An 18,086-nucleotide genomic window follows, 5' to 3' on the forward strand; every position below is an offset into this window, starting at 1 on the left:
AAGCACAGGAATACAACAAAAGATAGAAGCTCAACAATAGCAATGTGGGTTCCAGTGCTCAAGTGGTTTAGTAAATGTGACAGATCATCTAGGAATATGTAGAGGGGTAGGCACACATACAACTCTCTACTAGACCAGAGTATAGCAGAAGTAGAATAGATTATAGAAATATGCATGAGTTTCTTGCTACGAGGACTTAGCTTTAGGCATTTGAAAATAAGGAGTACTGTATCATGCTATAAACTTAAAGGGGAACTATTGCGAAAATAAAATATAATGTAATTCAAGCTTTATCATACTGAAATAAGAAACTTTCTAAATACAATCAATTAAAAATTCTGCACCTTAAATAATTAAGTTTATGTTCATTATCCCTCTCTCAGCATCTGTTTCTCTTCATTCTCTCTTCATGCAGCAGTTGGGTGTCAGATATTTATTGACAGTTAGATCCAATATATCTTATAGGGGGCTCCTTTTGCCTAGAAGATGTATTAGAGCTCACACTATTAAAATCACCACAAATCCTGACTCTCTACATGCAGAATTTGTGCAAAAGTGAGCTCTTATGTGAGTGAGCTCTAATACATCTGCTAGGAAAGGAAGACTTCCTATAAGATATATTGGATCTAACTGTCAATGAATACCTGACACCCAACTGCTGCATGAAGACGAGAAACAGATGCTGAGAGAGGGACAATGAACATAAACTTGATTATTTCAGAAAAGGTGCAGCATTTTCAATTGATTGTATTTACAAAGTGTCTTATTTCAGTATGATGAAGTTTCTATTAAATTTTCATTTTCACAATAGTTCCCATTTAAGATTTTCTTTAATTTGGCCTGGCCATGGGTTTGCTGAGTGGCAATGTCTATTACTGTCAGTATACAGCCTGGCAAGGCACATATTAAGGGATTGTCCTGAAGATTTGGGATATGAATGTTGTGCTGATAATAAATGAGGGCCAAAGTCTGACATATCTGATCATTCAATGCTGAAACAGTTATCTGAGAGGCTAAAACTCTCAGCAACAAGGAGACAATACCTGAGCGCTGCTGGAAGGAACACAATATGGTGAGATGATGTGATAAGCAATATGGCTTCTGATCCACATCTGTGACTTTAATTTCTTTCAGCAGGCAGTGGTTTATTTAACCTGAGAACCCTTAGGGTTCTTTTGATTCAGCAGCTTTAAATAGAACTGTGAGACACATAGGGGTTTTGGTAATCTACTGTGATAGAATCTCCAGAGACTGACATTTATATTGAATATTATTTTTTTAATGGGATATTTACCAGTATGGAAAAAATAGCATTTAGTAGTGAAGAAAACCTTATAGGGAAATTATTATAACCAGTTTATGTGTATACTTACATATATACATGTGGTTGGTAAAGACCAGCTCTCTTGTATTCAGTTTAAAACAAAAAACTGTTTATTTCACATACCACTTGTGTCATTTCCGTTCACATTAGGACCTTCATCAATGATAACAAATAGTGACTTGTGTAAATCTTAAAGTTGAAGGAAAGGCAATTTACATTGGGGTTACCAAAAGTAAGGCACCCCAAGTGATTATATTTGCTTATCTGACACCCTGGGTCAGTGCTCCTTTCAGCAGAAAACTGCACCGGCCCAGGGTTATTCCAGCGAGCACCACGGAGTGATCCTCTTCCTTCTTCTTCGGTTTTCAAATTTCCCAGGGCTGACACATGCACAATACAATGAAATTGCCTGCTTTTTTGTTAAAGTTTGGATTTTCACTCTAATACACCTGCACAGCCGCTGAAAACCTCAGAGCCGGGCCACACTGGGCAGGTGCCCTAGGCGACCTGGGCAGCCGCAGCGCCGGGTGAGCGTGCGCATGTGCAATTTGATGATGCCGGCGCGCATGTGCGTGTCATCGCTGGTGCACATGCGCAGAAGCGCCAGTCAGGGTACGGGGAGTGAGGTGCCCGGACATGGGGTAGGCAACAGAGCAGGTACGTGCCTGGTGCCCCCCCCCAGCTTTGCGCCCTAGGCACGTGCCTACTCTGCCTACCCCTAGTTCAGGCCCTGGAAAACCTTCACGACCAACGGCAGCCTCTTCCCACCCGCACACCAATATAAAACGTGTAGGCATTCTTGTTTACAGACGCCAGCTGGATGTGCTGAATCTGACTGGCATCTCGAAACAAGACCCCTTCAACCCCTTAGTACCTGAGGAAAAACAGGCTGATGGCAGTAATCATTGATAAGGACAATGACACAAGGGAAAATGGTGCTACCGCATGCAACAAATCTCCATAAATGTCACCCCTTTGCTAAAATTTAAATCTTTGGAAGTAAAATACATAACTGGCGGCAATATGGCTTAATCCTGGGGGAAATGCCTTCTTTCACATTTTTTTTTTTTTTTTACTAATTCTTTAATTTGTTTTTACTGGGTTTTGACACAAATTGTTTTCACTCCCATACTGAATTGTCATCATATGGTACATAGTTCTCAATCACTTCATGATTATATCATTTGTTTACATTGCTATGTATTTATTTATTTACTATTTATTATAATTTTGTCTTTGTTGTGTGTACTTTTCTTTTGTCAAAGGACTGGCAAAGCTTCGGTGAAGTAAAACGTGCATCAGGCACCTTTCTGCTTTTTTGTTTTTATCTGTACAGAGTAACTTGCAAAAAGTATAACATGCATTAGGCCACTTAAAAAGCAACCCGTTTATTCTTTTTTTGTGACACTTGGGAACCTAAAATTTTTTGTTTACGCTGCAAGGCTTAAAGGAACATTAACAGCAAAAAATGAAACTATTTTAAAGTAATTTGAATATAATGTACTGTTGCCCTGCACTTGTAAAAGTTATGTGCTTCAGAAAGACTACTGTAGTTTATATAAACAAGCTGCTGTGTAGCCATGGGGGCAGCCATTAAAGCTAAAAAAGGAGAAAAGGCACAGGCTAGTTAGCAGATGACAGATAAGCTCTTTATAATACAATGGTATTCTGTAGTGTCATCCTGTGGCTTCTAAAGTAAGTAAAGTATATAATTGCATATAAAAAATTGATTTGGATCTCTGCTTGGACTGTGTCTCATCTATTCAGATTCAGACCTGGTATTAATAAAAGTGGAGTAACCCCAAACTGGCATACAATGTTCATTAACACCAGAAAACCAAAATTTCAGTTTAATTTTTAATCTTATTTGAACTAAAAGTTGGAGTCCAAACTATAATTGTAACCATTTCTCCACAGTAACTCAATTGTTCTTAATTTGATGTTATTAATGGAGAACATTTCCTTCCCATCCTTTAACAACCCTCTACTTGCTTCCTCCATGCACCCCCAATTAGTCTCACTATTGTCTCTTGACGTGTACCTTCTTTAAAAATGCAGAGTTGTGCAGTGGGTTTGGCAGGCACCATTTCATGCCGCTTCTTCTGTTCGACTGGCACATGTAAAGTTGAGTTCAGGACCAGTTCAGCTTCAAGTTTGCTTCAAAGCGGTACGAGAGCCTGGGGCGGGGTTTCGTTTTCATTTAATTAATCTAAAATCGTGTTTATAGCACAAAAAACTATACCAATTTGTTAAATACTTAAATGAAACTCCATATTTATAAAAGTGGCATCTGCAATGTGAATTTGATAAGATAAGGGAAAATTGACCTTTAGTGCTGCCAGTGCTGCCAGTGCTCTGGCTTTCCCCACTTCAACACCAGGATCGTAGCTCATAAGAACCACTGCCCTAGGGTTATCAAGGCACTCACTCCACATAATAGTAACAACAATGGTATATAGGGATTTTTATTAGGCTAAACGCACTAACAATAAAGAAAAAGATACATAATACAGTTCTCAAACTAATATAGTAAGTACTGGAGGGGTAAATTTGCTTCATAGCAGTCCAGTTGTGATACCCATCACAAGGTTGCTCCCCCTTCCACCTGTTTGAGAATGGAAAACTATGAAAGTTCACCCTTTTTTCCATATTTACCACCCTCATTCTCCCACAATAATCCTACCAACACTGAATTGATAACCAGTTTCAATGTCCTCTCTCTATCCAAAGCAAAAAGTCGACATTCCACACTCACCCTAATCCCTTTCTTCACCCCAAAGCAGAGGGCCCCAAACCAAAACCCAATCAAAAAGGGAAGGCATCCTCAATAATAATGAAGAAGTTCAATCCCCATCAAGCTGGTCTGTATCTTCTTTATCACACATCAAAGCAATACAGGCAGTTCTTTGAGACAGACCTTGTAACATGTCTATATAAGAATTAACATGAATGATATATATAGAACTGCTGGCTGTTTGTACATATTTATAATAGTTTCATGACAAATTTAATTACATTAATGATATCTTTGTTCCTCAAGCTATACACTAATGGGTTTAACAGAGGAGTGACAGCCACATACAGTAGAGACAGAAGCTTATCTATTTCTTGGGAATTCTCAGAATCTGGTTTCATGTACAAAATTAAAGATGTCCCGCAGAACAGAACCACAACTGTGAGATGGGATCCACAGCTGGAGAAGATCTTGAGTTTCCCTGCTGAAGTACGGATCTTTAAGACAGAATATATAATGTTTCCATAGGAGATCAAAATTAAATCAAAGGGTAGGAACCCAATAAACACACATACCATCAATATTACAAATTTAATGTTTGTAGTGTCACTGCAAGAAAGCTCCAGAATGGTTTTCAGGTCACAAAAGAAATGGTCAATTTCTTGATGATCACAGAACTGTAAATGAACTACAAGCCAACAATACAAGAATGAAACTGTGGCACCGATGAACCAAGAAACAGAGGCAAGGAGAACACATACACTTTTCTTCATGATGAGAGAGTAGCGCATGGGGATACAGATGGCTACATAGCGATCATAAGCCATAGATGTCAGGAGGAGAAATTCCACCATAACACATAATGCATATAGATACATCTGAGTCATACAGCCCAGGAAAGAAATGCTGTTGTTGCCAGTTATTGTGATGGCCAGAAACTTTGGCAAGATGGCAGTGACATAAACAATGTCTTGGACTGACAAGTTGCACAGGAAAAAGTACATTGGAGTGTGTAGACGGGGCACCAAACATACAAGTGCTGTAATAATAAGATTTGCACATACAGTTAGAATGTACATCAGTAACACCCAAATAAAGATCAGAAGCCATACCTTCTCGTGACTTAGAAATGCCAAGAGGTGGAATTCTCTCTGTGATGTGATGTTTCTTGCTTCATTTTCATCCATGATTTGTGTTTGGGGAAAGAAGAGTAATGTAGTTGAACATGTGCCATGCAATGGTCATCTCAACATATTGTATCCTCATTTCTTATTTGGGCACACAACATTAACTGCAAAACATAGGCATACTGATCCACCTCCGCCACGTGGGTTTTGGAGAATTATACCCATATTTATGCCCATGCTGACTCATTGGCATCTGTAGTCTTGAGATTTGTCAGTACCTGTCAAAATAGCACATTATGGAGATTAGGCAAGTGGGAGTGATATATTGTAGTTTTCATTAGCCCACTGCCAGTTATAAAATGAAAACAAACATCTTATTGGTTGATAGGGGCAACTATACTAGTGCCATTTAATACCTGTGTTCATAAATAAGCCATTTCACAGATGTTCTGTTTTAGTGGAATAATTAGCCAGTACCTTGTACATGATGCTATCTAAGCTGTATAAGCTCATACTAATGGAAACAATTCCTATTGGGTTATTTTAATATTTAAATGTTTATTTTAGTAGCCTTAAGACACAGTGCTCCAAGTTATGAAAAGATCCCATATGTGGAAAAACCAAGGTCCCAAGCATTGCGAATCATTTTTATTGTTCTGTGTTCAGCATATGCCCTATAACTGACTATAACTAAATCAGAAAAAAAAGATCTCTCAAGACTTTCTCAAGCACAGGAATACAACAAAAGATAGAAGATCACCAATAGCAATGTGGGTTCCAGTGTTCAAGAGGTTTAATGTGACAGATCATCTAGGAATATGTAGAGGGTAGACACACATACAACTCTCTACAGCAGAAGTAGAATAGAAATATAATGTAATACAAGCTTCATCATAGTGATATCAGAAACTTTCTAAAAACAATTAAACATTCTGTACTGTTTCTGAAATAATTATGTTTATCTTCACTATTCCTCTTTTAGTATTTGTTTCTTTTCATTCTGTCTTCATGCAGGAGTTGGGTGTCAGATGAATGATCCAATATATCTTATAGGGGGCTCATTTTGCCTAGAAGATGTATTAGACCTCACTCTATTAAAATCACCAGAAATCCTGTCTCTCTACATGCAGAATTTGTGCAAAAGGCAATTATTTTGTTAGATTTTGTTTGTACTGGAATCAGTTATTTGAGTGAGCTCTAATACATCTGCTAGGAAAAGAAGACTCCTTATAAGATATATTGGATCTAACTGTCAATGATTATCTGACACCCAACTGCTGCATGAAGACAGAATGAAGATTAACAGATGCTGACAGAGGGATAATGAACATAAACTTGATTTCAGAAAAGGTACAGAATTTTTAATTGATTGTATTTACAAAGTTTCTTATTTTAGTATGATGCCAATGTCTATTACTGCCAGTATACAGCCTGGCAAGGCACATATTAAGGGATTGTGCTGAAGATTCTGGATATGAATGTTGTGCTGATAAAAAAAGGAGGGCCAAAGTGTGACATATCTGATCATTCAAAGTAAATCATTCGTTGAAACCATTATCTGATAGGCTGAAACTCTCAGCAACAAGGAGACAATACCTGAGCGCTGCTGGAAGGAACACAATATGGTGAGATGATGGGATAAGCAATATGGCTTCTGATTAGGCATCCACATCTGTGACTTTTATTTCTTTCAGCAGGCAGTGGTTTATTTAACATGAGAACCCCTAGGGCTCTTCTAAATCAGCAGCTTTAAATAGAACTGTGAGACACATAGGGGGTTTGGTAATCTACTGTGATGGAATCTCCAGAGACTGACATATATATTGAATACTATTTTTTAAAGGGATATTAACTAGTATGGAAAATAGCATTTAGTGAAGAAAACCTTATAGGGAGAGTATTATAACCAGCTTATGTGTATACTTACATATATACATGTGGTTGGTAAAAACCAGCTCTCTCTTATATTCAGTTTAAAACAAAAAACTGTTTATTTCACATACCACTTGTGTCGTTTCGGTTGATATTAGGACCTTTATCAAGGATAACAAATAGTGACTTGTGCAAAACTTAAAGGAGAAGGAAAGGCAATTTGCATTGGGGTTGCCAAAAGTTAGACACCCCCAAGTGATTATATTTGCTTACCTGACAGCCCGGGCCAGTGCTCCTTTCAGCAGAAAACTGCACCGGCCCAGGGTTATTCCAGTGAGAACCACAGAGCGATCCTCTTCCTTATTGTTTGCTTTTCAAATTTCCCAGGGCAGACACATGGCTTTTCACTCTACTGCGCATGCAAAGAGGGTCCTCGCTGGAAGAACCCCTGGGCCGGTGCAGTTTTATGCTGATAGGAGCACCGGCCTGGGGTGTCAGGTAAGTAAATATAATTACTTGGGGGTGTATAACTTTTGACTTTTGCCTTTCATTCTCCTTTAAATTAGGGATGCACCAAATCCAGGATTCGGTTTGGGATTTTGCCAGGATTCTGCCTTTTTCAGCAGGATTCGGATTTGGCCAAATCCTTCTGCATGGTCAAACCGAATCCGAATGTGCATATGCAAATTAGGGGCAGGGAGGGAAATCACGTGACTTTTTTCCTTCCATCCCTAATTTGCATATGCAAATTAGGATTTGGATTTGGTTCGGTATTTGGCCTAATCTTTCTCCAAAATACAAAATAGTGGATTTGTGCATCTGTACTTTAAATACCCATGACCATTTTTGAAAATGGAGCCAAAACGAGATCAAACAATCAATTAATTCAGGCCTCAATGAAGTTAATTTAAAAATGCAAAATACCAAACATATTGAAGTGCATTTCACTAGTCTATCCACTGGGTTTCTCACATATCAATCATAGTGACAGTGTATCAAATATCAAATGCTATTGTGATACTAAACTCTATAGTTAGTATAGATATGGGTATATAGAATTTATGTGAAAGTAGAGAGTGGTGTGTGTATGGATGCTGGGTTTTCATTTGGAGGGGTTGAACTTGATGGACTTTGTCTTTTTTTCAACCCAATTTAACTATGTAAATATGTAACTATGTGTGTTCCATCAAGTTGCTATATCAAATATTCCATAGCATGTGTTACAGTGATCAAGTGTAAGATTTAACAATGTATCAAAAATAAATAAATATTTTTTTTAGAAAAACGGAAGCAATGTGTACCTTGCCAGGGTGCTTTAATTACATCAGTGCTGTCTTCAGTTTTCTGTCCTACATGGTGGAGTGCCAATTATGGAAGCCAGTGTTGACCAATCCCTGTTTTAAACCCCACCCACACCTATGTTGCCACAAGATCTTTTAAGAGCATGTCCACATGGTTGGTAGCACACCAAAAAACCAAATGATTGGTGCTCACTGCATGGATATCACTCATATGTAAAAAAAATAAAGCCATATTAAAACATAAATGCATATGCCTCCTCCTCCCCTGTGAATAACACCCCCCACCCAGGCAAGGAAACAGTTACAGCAGTAGTTAAGCAGCTAATAGAGAAGGTACCCCAGCTTTCAGCCTGTGCCCTAAGTGGCACCTAAGGGAAATTCTACCATCCCTAAGTCTATGCACTTAGTCCCTACTTCTGATTTTTTAGTACCCGGGATCTTAATCCGTCTGACTCTCCTCATCGGAGCCTTGAGCTGCTCAACTATATAACCTATCTATCACTCCTAGAGTGATCTATGAAAGAGTATGACTATCCACTTTACTAAGCACCTAGGTTCCATTACCCATTCCCTTCCTGCCTGCTTGGTAAGGTCTAAAGCAAAATGGACCCAGACCGCATGGTTTTCTAGACCTTTATACTATAGTAAAGTGCCATCTAGCATACACTGTGAGAACTACAGTGGCTTACATACGCAGCACAATGACACAAGTCCCCATTAGGACCCATTTAGGTGTCTAAAACCTTTAGGATTTGCCTGCCAATATTATGTGAGGGTGTCTAAATTATCACATCCCTACACTAACAAACCCCCAGAACAAACCCTACTAGGCTTATGTTGCACAAGTAGTGTAGGGCAGAGTATGGCACATACAGATGGAAAATAGGGCAGAGAGAATGGGGCAGGTAGAATGTGAGTGAGTGTGAACAGGTTAACAATGTGGGCAGTTTCAGTATGTGTCTCAGATGTGAACAGTACAGGGCTTTAGGATGTAAATAATAAATGTGTTATAGCTGTGAACAATACAGGGGGGGATTACAAATGTGAACAATACAGAAGTTTAAAGTACAAGGAAACGCATCTTTTTATAAATTCCCCATACAGTTAGTCTCCCCCTTATGTACACGATCACTAGGTTTCTTTTTCTCAAAATCTCTTGTATTAACTGCTACTCCATCTCTGAATTTTCCCAGTCTCAGCTCGGTTGCAATCTCCATCTTTACAGGCCCAAAATCATCAACATGGACGACATCTCTGCACTGAGCAAGCGTGAATCGCCGAGTTAATGTATGTGAGCGATCCTACTGGCAATAGATAGAGAGCGCTCATGAAAAGGATTTTATGCACATGCGCCGAATAGCAAGCCTATACAATGCATATGCTCCAGGTCTTGGTGTTGTACAGGCAGTGACGCATTGCATGGGTATTTTTGTTTATCTGCTCAGCACTATGGTGGAAACTGAGGAACTACAACTAATGAATGACAATTCACCAGTTAAGTGGTTTGGCAATCACAGAGCTAAGTTCATTTAGTACCTTGAGGTGAATACCATCCTGTCATGGACCTTTGTTCACATATACATGTTCAAGTGTCTTTTGAAGTAGTTATTTTTCTAGAATTTGATCTATTAAAAAGGAAGCCTCCCAGAGCCTACAAAGCAGATTTCTATGGTCTAAAAAACACTTGCTGGGGAAAATATTATTGGGTGGAACCCTTGCATAATCAGGAGCAGGTTGGCTCTCACTAAGATCAAAAAGCAGTTGATTTTCTTGTTTCCTGTGTCATTGTATCCTTCACAAATATTCTGCCTATATGTGTAAATAATTTCTACCTTTCAATAAGGTATTTTAATTAAGCCTTCAGGTCTTGCCTATACATTCTAAAAGAGGTAAGAGGAGGGTAGTGAAGAGTAGCTATGATTACTACAAAGTCCAGAATTCCTTTAATCTAGAATGCGTTCTGGATGGGGCAGGGGGGGTTTATTTAATGTTTAATATAAAACTTGTAAACATTAAGGGGCCGATTCACTAAATTCGAGTGAAGGATTCGAAGTAAAAAAACTTCGAATTTCAAAGTATTTTTTGGGCTACTTCGACCATCGAATGGGCTACTTCGACCTTCGACTACGACTTCGAATCGAAGGATTCGAACTAAAAATCGTTCAACTATTCGACCATTCGATAGTCGAAGTAATGTCTCTTTAAAAAAAAAAACTTCGACCCCCTACTTTGACAGATAAAAGCTACCAAAGTCAATGTTAGCCTATGGGGAAGGTTCCCATAGGCTTGCCTAAGTTTTTTTGATCGAAGGATATTCCTTCGATCGTTGGATTTAAATCCTTCGAATCATTCGATTCGAAGGATTTAATCGTTCGATCGAAGGAATAATCCTTCGATCGTACGATCGTAGCATTTGCGCTAAATCCTTCGACTTCGATATTCGAAGTCGAAGGATTTCAATTCCTAGTCGAATATTGAGGGTTAATTAACCCTCGATATTCGACCCATAGTGAATCAGCCCCTAAATAAATCCTATAGGATTGATTTGTCATCAATATTGAGTTTAAGTACAAGATACTGCTTTATTATTACAGATAAAAAATTTAATTAAAAAAAGAATTCCCTTATGTCCCCTTACGGCAGCGACCCTGAGATTCATTCTCCTTCCTGATTTGTAAACCAAGTGGCTCAATAAAGATTTAACCCAAACTCCTAATATAAAAAAAGGGGTTATTTACACTAATCATGTGTTTTTTTCCAACCTGCGGTAGGCAAGTGAGGTGTTGGTGCCAGACATGCTAATGTTTTGCTCTTTGTCTTTTTTTCTTGCAGGTTGTACTGTGAGCGCTACCTGGTTCCTTGATGACCATAAGCATGCCACCCATGGGGCTATGTGCTGGTGGCTGCGCGAGTCCCTTTGATTTAGGTGTGCCATACATTTTGCTATGCAGCTGAGTGCTGCCAATCCCAAGATGGCCAACTATATTTTCGTTGATGGTGTTCCAGCTCCTCTCCTGCCAGCCACTGATGTAGCAGGAAGTTATGTTGCTCACTTCAGTAGCGCTATTGGAGGAGATTGGGAGATTGTTGACAGTAGTGAGGTGGTTTACTCACGTCTGCCAACAGGTATTTAAACAAAAGACATCTTTTACCCACGCCACCTGTTTAGACGTGGAAAACATGTGATTTTCCGACTCCTCATGTCTAAGACTGCATAACAGTTCAACAAATGTTCAGAGCTAAAATGTAATCTTAACAATCAAATGTCCAATATCCAATTAGTGAATTGCAACTTCCTGAATCATCCCCTCTGTGCAGGAGTCCTAAATCTGGTATAGTTAGTTAATAACATTTGTGTATATACAAAAGATGTGTAAAAAAAGAGCCAATAAAATCGACTTAAAGTGACTAGTGCACTTGTGTAATCTCTCCTTCACCGCACACCCAGTGAGTCAGCCTACTCCCCAGACATAGACCAATTTTAAGCTGAATGGAAAGGAGCAAAGGTGCATATGGTCCTGCAGAAGATCTTCAAATGCCCCAGTAGAGAAAACATTTTTTTCAATGCTTCACAGGTTGGACATAAAACATGGAAGCCAGTATATAGTGTAGCAAATATTAATGAATGATCTACTAGAAAGATCTACCAGATTACCTAGATGCCATGTCATTCAGGTGGGATTTTCCCCTAATGTACATTTTCTTTCCATTATCCACAGGGTTGGGCTGCGCCGCACAGGCACCCTAGGCATACCTGTCGGACATGGTGCCCGCTTAGCGTGAGTGCGCGTGCGCAAGGTGGTGCTTGTGAGCGATAAGACGCAAAAAGCACAGCGAGTCGGCAGAGAGGGGACCGGAATGGGGGTAGGCAACAGAGGAGGTACGTGCCTGGCCCCCCCAGCTTTGCACCCTAGGCATGTGCCTACTCTGCCTACCCCTTGGCCCGGCCCTGATTACCCATGACCCCAGATTCCTTCAGAAGATCCATCAGTAACAGATGAATGCTATACGGATAGCTCCCTTCTGGCCCAAGAGAAGCTGGAGGAGAATGGCCCGGAACTTCTGGATCTTTTCGAGCCTACCGAGCAAATGTCAGGGTTGCTGCCAAAGGGACTAAGGGAAAAGTACATTTTAAGTATAAATTTACTCATTACTTCCTTAAAATGGACTCTATGGGAGATGGTCTTCTACTGGTATCAAATTTAATTCTGATCTTTGTATAAATATTGTGTATATACAAATCCAAACACACGCATAGCTTTGCAAACACACTATAAACTCTGAATACAGAAAAAAATACAGAGATCTGTATATTGGTCACAAAAACACGGTATTTTAGTTGATACTGATGATTAATATTGACACATATTGATGAAAAAACTGTACTGTATGAATAAAATTAATTTCAATTTGCAGCACATAGAAAGTGGAAGTTGATAAAATGTCATACTCCCTTATTAATGTTTATAGACATTACAATTTGGTATGAATGCATTTTGCTTATACCATGGGATATGTATTCATAAATAAATTCATAAAATAAATAACTCACTGTACAGATTTAAAATTATAAAGGTTTCTTTAAATTTTTTGTTTGAGATTTTGTACAATAAAGTAGGTCATCCACAAATGCTGATTTTTTTGGGATTTCCCTTTAATTTCTATCCCTTGAAAAAAATGATCTTGGTTTAGAAACCAAAACTTATGATCAACTGAAATATGCAGAGGTGATAAGGCCGGCAATTGTTCACCAGCTGCCATTACTCTGGCAAGTGGTGTGGAACACATTTGTTTTAGAAAGTTTATAAAATAACCGTTTAGCCAAAATTTTTTAAAACAATCAAAAAGTATTTACACCTTTTTCACATCCAAACTAATTAAGGAACAGGGGGTTCTATATATCTCTGCAGTTTACATACCTTTAAAGATTTTAAAGTCTTGATACATTTCTACCTTCTTTAGGAATGAATGTAAGATTAGAAATAAAACTAGAGGACAATGTCTTATAATACTTTGTAAAAGAGCTTGTGCTCTGTTAACCCAACAGTACATTGCTGCAAAGTAGAAACTATGTACAGTAAGTAGGGGTTTTAGGATACTGAGCTTGGTTATTGCTATATGTGTTCCACCTCATGCATTAGAAAAACTCAGGTTAGTTAATTGGGGCAGAAAAATCACTGAATATAATTAATTCTGCTTCCATAAAAATAAAATAATTATTGGGGTTTGTAAAATAACAAATTTGTACTTTATACCAGAAATACAGTTTCATGATATTTTTAATGGCATTAATAATATCTTTGTTCCGTAAGCTATACACTAAAGGGTTTAACAATGGAGTTACAGCCACATAAAGTAGAGACAGCAGCTTATCCATTTCTTGAGAATTCTCAGAATCTGGCTTCATATACAAACTTAAAGATGTCCCACAGAACAGAACCACAACTGTGAGATGGGAGCAGCAGCTGGAGAAGATCTTGATTTTTCCTGCTGAAGTACGGATCTTTAGGACAGAAGATATAATGTTTCCATAGGAGATCAGAATTAAACCAAAGGGTAAGAATCCAAACACTACACATAGTACAATTATTACAGTTTTAATGTTTTCATTGTCACTGCAAGAAAGCTCCAACACGGATTTAAGGTCACAAAAGAAATGATTGATTTCATGATGATCACAGAATAATAGATTAGAAATGAGCCTACAATACATAAAGGAATTTGTGACACCAATAAACCAAGAAACAGAGGCAAGGAGAACACATACACATTTCTTCATGATGAGAGAGTAACGCATGGGGATACAGATGGCTACATAGCGATCATAAGCCATAGAGGTCAGGAGAAGAAATTCTGCCATAACACACGATCCATATATAAAAATTTGAGTTATACAGCCTAGGAAAGAAACGCTGTCGATACCTGTTATAGTGATGGCCAGAAACTTTGGCAAGATGGCAGTGACATAGACAATGTCTTGGACTGACAAGTTGCACAGGAAAAAGTACATTGGAGTGTGTAGGCGGGGCACCAAACATACAAGTGCAGTAATAATAAGATTTGCACATACAGTTAGAATGTACATCAGTAACACCCAAATAAAGATTGAAAACTGTAATTTTTCATGATCCAGAAATGCCAAGAGGTGGAATTCTCTCTGTGATGTGCTGTTTCTTGCGTCATTCATGTTGTGTCCTTGAGGAAAGACAAGCAATGAATTTGCACATGTAAAGAATGAATCATGTAAAAGTGATTTATGTCCCTTTGGGCCTCATTTACTATTAGTGGGGATAATATTAAGGTGTTATTTATTAAAGATCAAGTTGTGTTTTCCACGAAAAGTAGAGCTTACAAGTTTTGTAAAATTCACAAATTTGGGTTAAGAAAAGAACTTGAATTTTTCAAGGTTTTATAAAAAATACTCAAATATTTAGAGTTTTGTTATACCCCGAAGCTGGAAATAGCTGAAATTTGAAAGTACACCATCTAAAACCTGTCAAGGTCATGTAGAAGTCAATGGTAGAGGTCCCTTGAACCATTCGAAGATGTTAATAACATGATTGAGGGTTTTGCCCGAAAACTTGGCCAATTCAAGAGATTCAATTTATTTCCCGCCTAGGTCACCAAGTTTTTAGGCTGTTAACCCCAATCTCGCTGATTCAAATTTTTTCCATTCAAGTTTTTTTTAAATTAGGAACTATTCGAGTTGTGAGTTCATTCGAGGTATCCGAAACTCTTAAATTCAACCTTTAATAAATAATCCCCTAAATGCAAATATCAAACCCCCCATGTGTGATATTTAATCATTGTGTCAAAAGTTTACAGTAAGTGACATCGTATGTAGCTTTACAGACCCAGAGATATCAGTAGACTTTTGATATGTCAGAATAGCAGATTATGGAAATCAGGCAAGTGGGATGGATATTTATTGAGGACAATACATACATCACAGGCTGCATCTAATAAGTAAAGGCAAGTTGTGAAATGTTGTACAGTAAAAGCTTAAAGGGATACTGTCATCTGAAAATGTTGTTTTTCAAAACACATCAGTTAATAGTGCTGCTCCAGCAGAATTCTGCACTGAAATCCATTTCTCAAAAGAGCAAATTGATTTTTTATATTTAATTTTGAAATCTGACATGGGGCTAGACATATTGTCATTTTCCCAGCTGCCCCAGTCATGTTACTTATGCTCTGATAAACTTCAGTCACTCTTTAATGCTGTACTGCAAGTTGGAGTGATATCACTCCCCCCCAGCAGCCTAACAACAGAACAATGGGTAGATAACTAGATGGAAGCTCCCTAACACAAGAAAACAGCTGCCTGGTAAATCTGAAAACAACACTTAATAGTAAAATCCAGGTCCCACTGAGACACATTCATTTACATTAAGTAGGAGAAACAACAGCCTGCCAGAAAGCAGTTCCATCCTATAGTGCTGGCTCTACTGAAAGCACATGACCAGGCAAAATGACCTTAGATGCACCTACACACCAATATTACAACTAAAAATACACTTGCCTGTTCAGGAATGACATTTTATATTGTAAAGTGAATTATTTGCAGTATAAACCGTGTAATTTAGTAAAAAAAAAAAAAAACGACATCATAAAAATTATGACAGAATGCCTTTACATAATTTACAATCTAGTGTTGGGAAAGGCAAGCCCATTTTATATTTAAGTTGAATTATATGGTGGGATATGTTAAGGCACTTTTACATAACATATGAAAAATATACAAACCTGTGGAAGAATATTCCTGTTGTAAATATTCCTGTCTCTCTTTATTTACAACAAACAATAGAAATGACAAACGAGATAACTTTATGAGGGAGATAAATACTGTAGGCGGATGATGAAAGGGCATGCATAGATAGGTCTCTCATGAAATAATTCCCATATACCCACTTTGTTTAGAATGGTATACCCAATGGAGATTATTCTACACTGTAACTTTGTATGGTTTCAGGGCAAGATAAGTGGTATCATGAGTAACTTGTAACTTGAGACCACTTGTTTAAATCAACTGAAAAAGCATTATTTTAAGAAGCCAAATCAGGTCCACCTGCTTTCAAGCATTATTTAGTCTAGGGGTCCCCAACCATTTTTACTCATGAGCCAAAGTCAAATATAAAAAGAATTAGGGAGCAACACATGCATGAAAAAAGTTCCTTGGGGTGCCAAATGAAGGATATGGTGCTATTTGTCAGCCCTATGTGGACTGACATCCTACAGGAGGCTCCGTTTAACTGTATATCTGTTTTTATGCAACCAAAACTTGCCTACAAGCATGGAATTAAAAATAAGAACCTGCCACTGGGAACAACATCCAAGGGGTTGGTGAGCAACATGGTGATCACGAGTCACTGGTTGGGGACCACTGATTTAGTGATTCGAGGAGGTAGAAAGGAGATTAGGAAAGCAGAGGGGGCAGAGCACCCAACAATGAGATGCAAATGGAGGATAGGAAAGCAGAAGAAAAAAAGGTATCTTAAACAACAAATGAAAATACAATAGTCAGTATATTACAGCATAGCAATATATTATATAATTGTGTTAATTTCTGTGAAATTACGTGGAACGATATCAGAGAAATGTCTTTCAAGATGTTCTGGTGCCACTTTGGAACAAATTATTAAATCCAACATAGAAATAAAGTAGAGGCTCACCAGTACTAATATGGAGTCTTGTTCTCAGGCCCCAGACCTTCTTACTGCAAACAATTGATCATTTTAATGGAGAACCTGTATGACTCTAGTTGATTCAGCAGCTTTAAAAAGAACTGTAAGACACATGAGGGATATAGGAGTCTCTTTGGAAGAATTCCCACCAGTGACTGATTAATGCAAGAATATTTTGCTTTTTTAAGGGGATATTTACCTGCATAGAAAAACAATTTATTTAACTTACATTAGTGAATACCTGTATATGATATATGAAATATGACTTTTACGTTTGCTTAAACCAACATATTTTCTGTCAGCTTACAAAGCCTGTGATTGGTGAAGTAAGTGGTCTGCAGTGGATTCTACTGAGAATCAGTCTGCCCCACTCCAAACACTAGTATCACTGTCAGGTAAACATTTCAGTCAATGCCTGGTCATTCTATTCCAAATGACACACCCCACATCGCACATTCTTAATCCAACCCTTTGTATCTTTGCAAAAGCTTCAACTTCTGCCTATGGCATGTACTTTCCTGTTGCTACAGTATGTTTTGTTCTTTAAGCCTTCAACATTCCTATCCTGTGTACTTCAATGCCTACAGTGATGTATGCCCATATTACAAACACTGAGAAAGTCATTCTAACATTGGGGCAGATCCACTAAAGGGCAAAGTGGCCGTTGTTGGCGGCAATTTGCCAGAAATCTCATCCGCAGGGACATCGACAATTCACTAACAAGCGTAGAGGACAATTCGCTTTCGTACTAGACCATTGCTAACGATTGTTCACACCCTATCGCCAGACGACTTTTCAATCTGGTGAATGGCCATTACTCCACAAATTCACTAAAATGTGAATTTTTATGAATGTTACGGGTGGGCTCATATCTGTCTTTATTATGGCTCATTGGGCATGTGGCCACTTCAAGCATTTGCGCCAACATTACTAATAAAGACGTCCATGCGACTTTTCGTTACACGCCCTATTCAAATTAACATAAGTGTAAGAGTTCTAGCAAAGTTTCGCTAGGCAGAAATGAACCCTAGCAAAAATTCGCTC

Source organism: Xenopus laevis, chromosome 3L (genome assembly GCF_017654675.1).
Source record: "Xenopus laevis strain J_2021 chromosome 3L, Xenopus_laevis_v10.1, whole genome shotgun sequence".
NCBI classification, from domain to species: Eukaryota; Metazoa; Chordata; class Amphibia; order Anura; family Pipidae; genus Xenopus; species Xenopus laevis.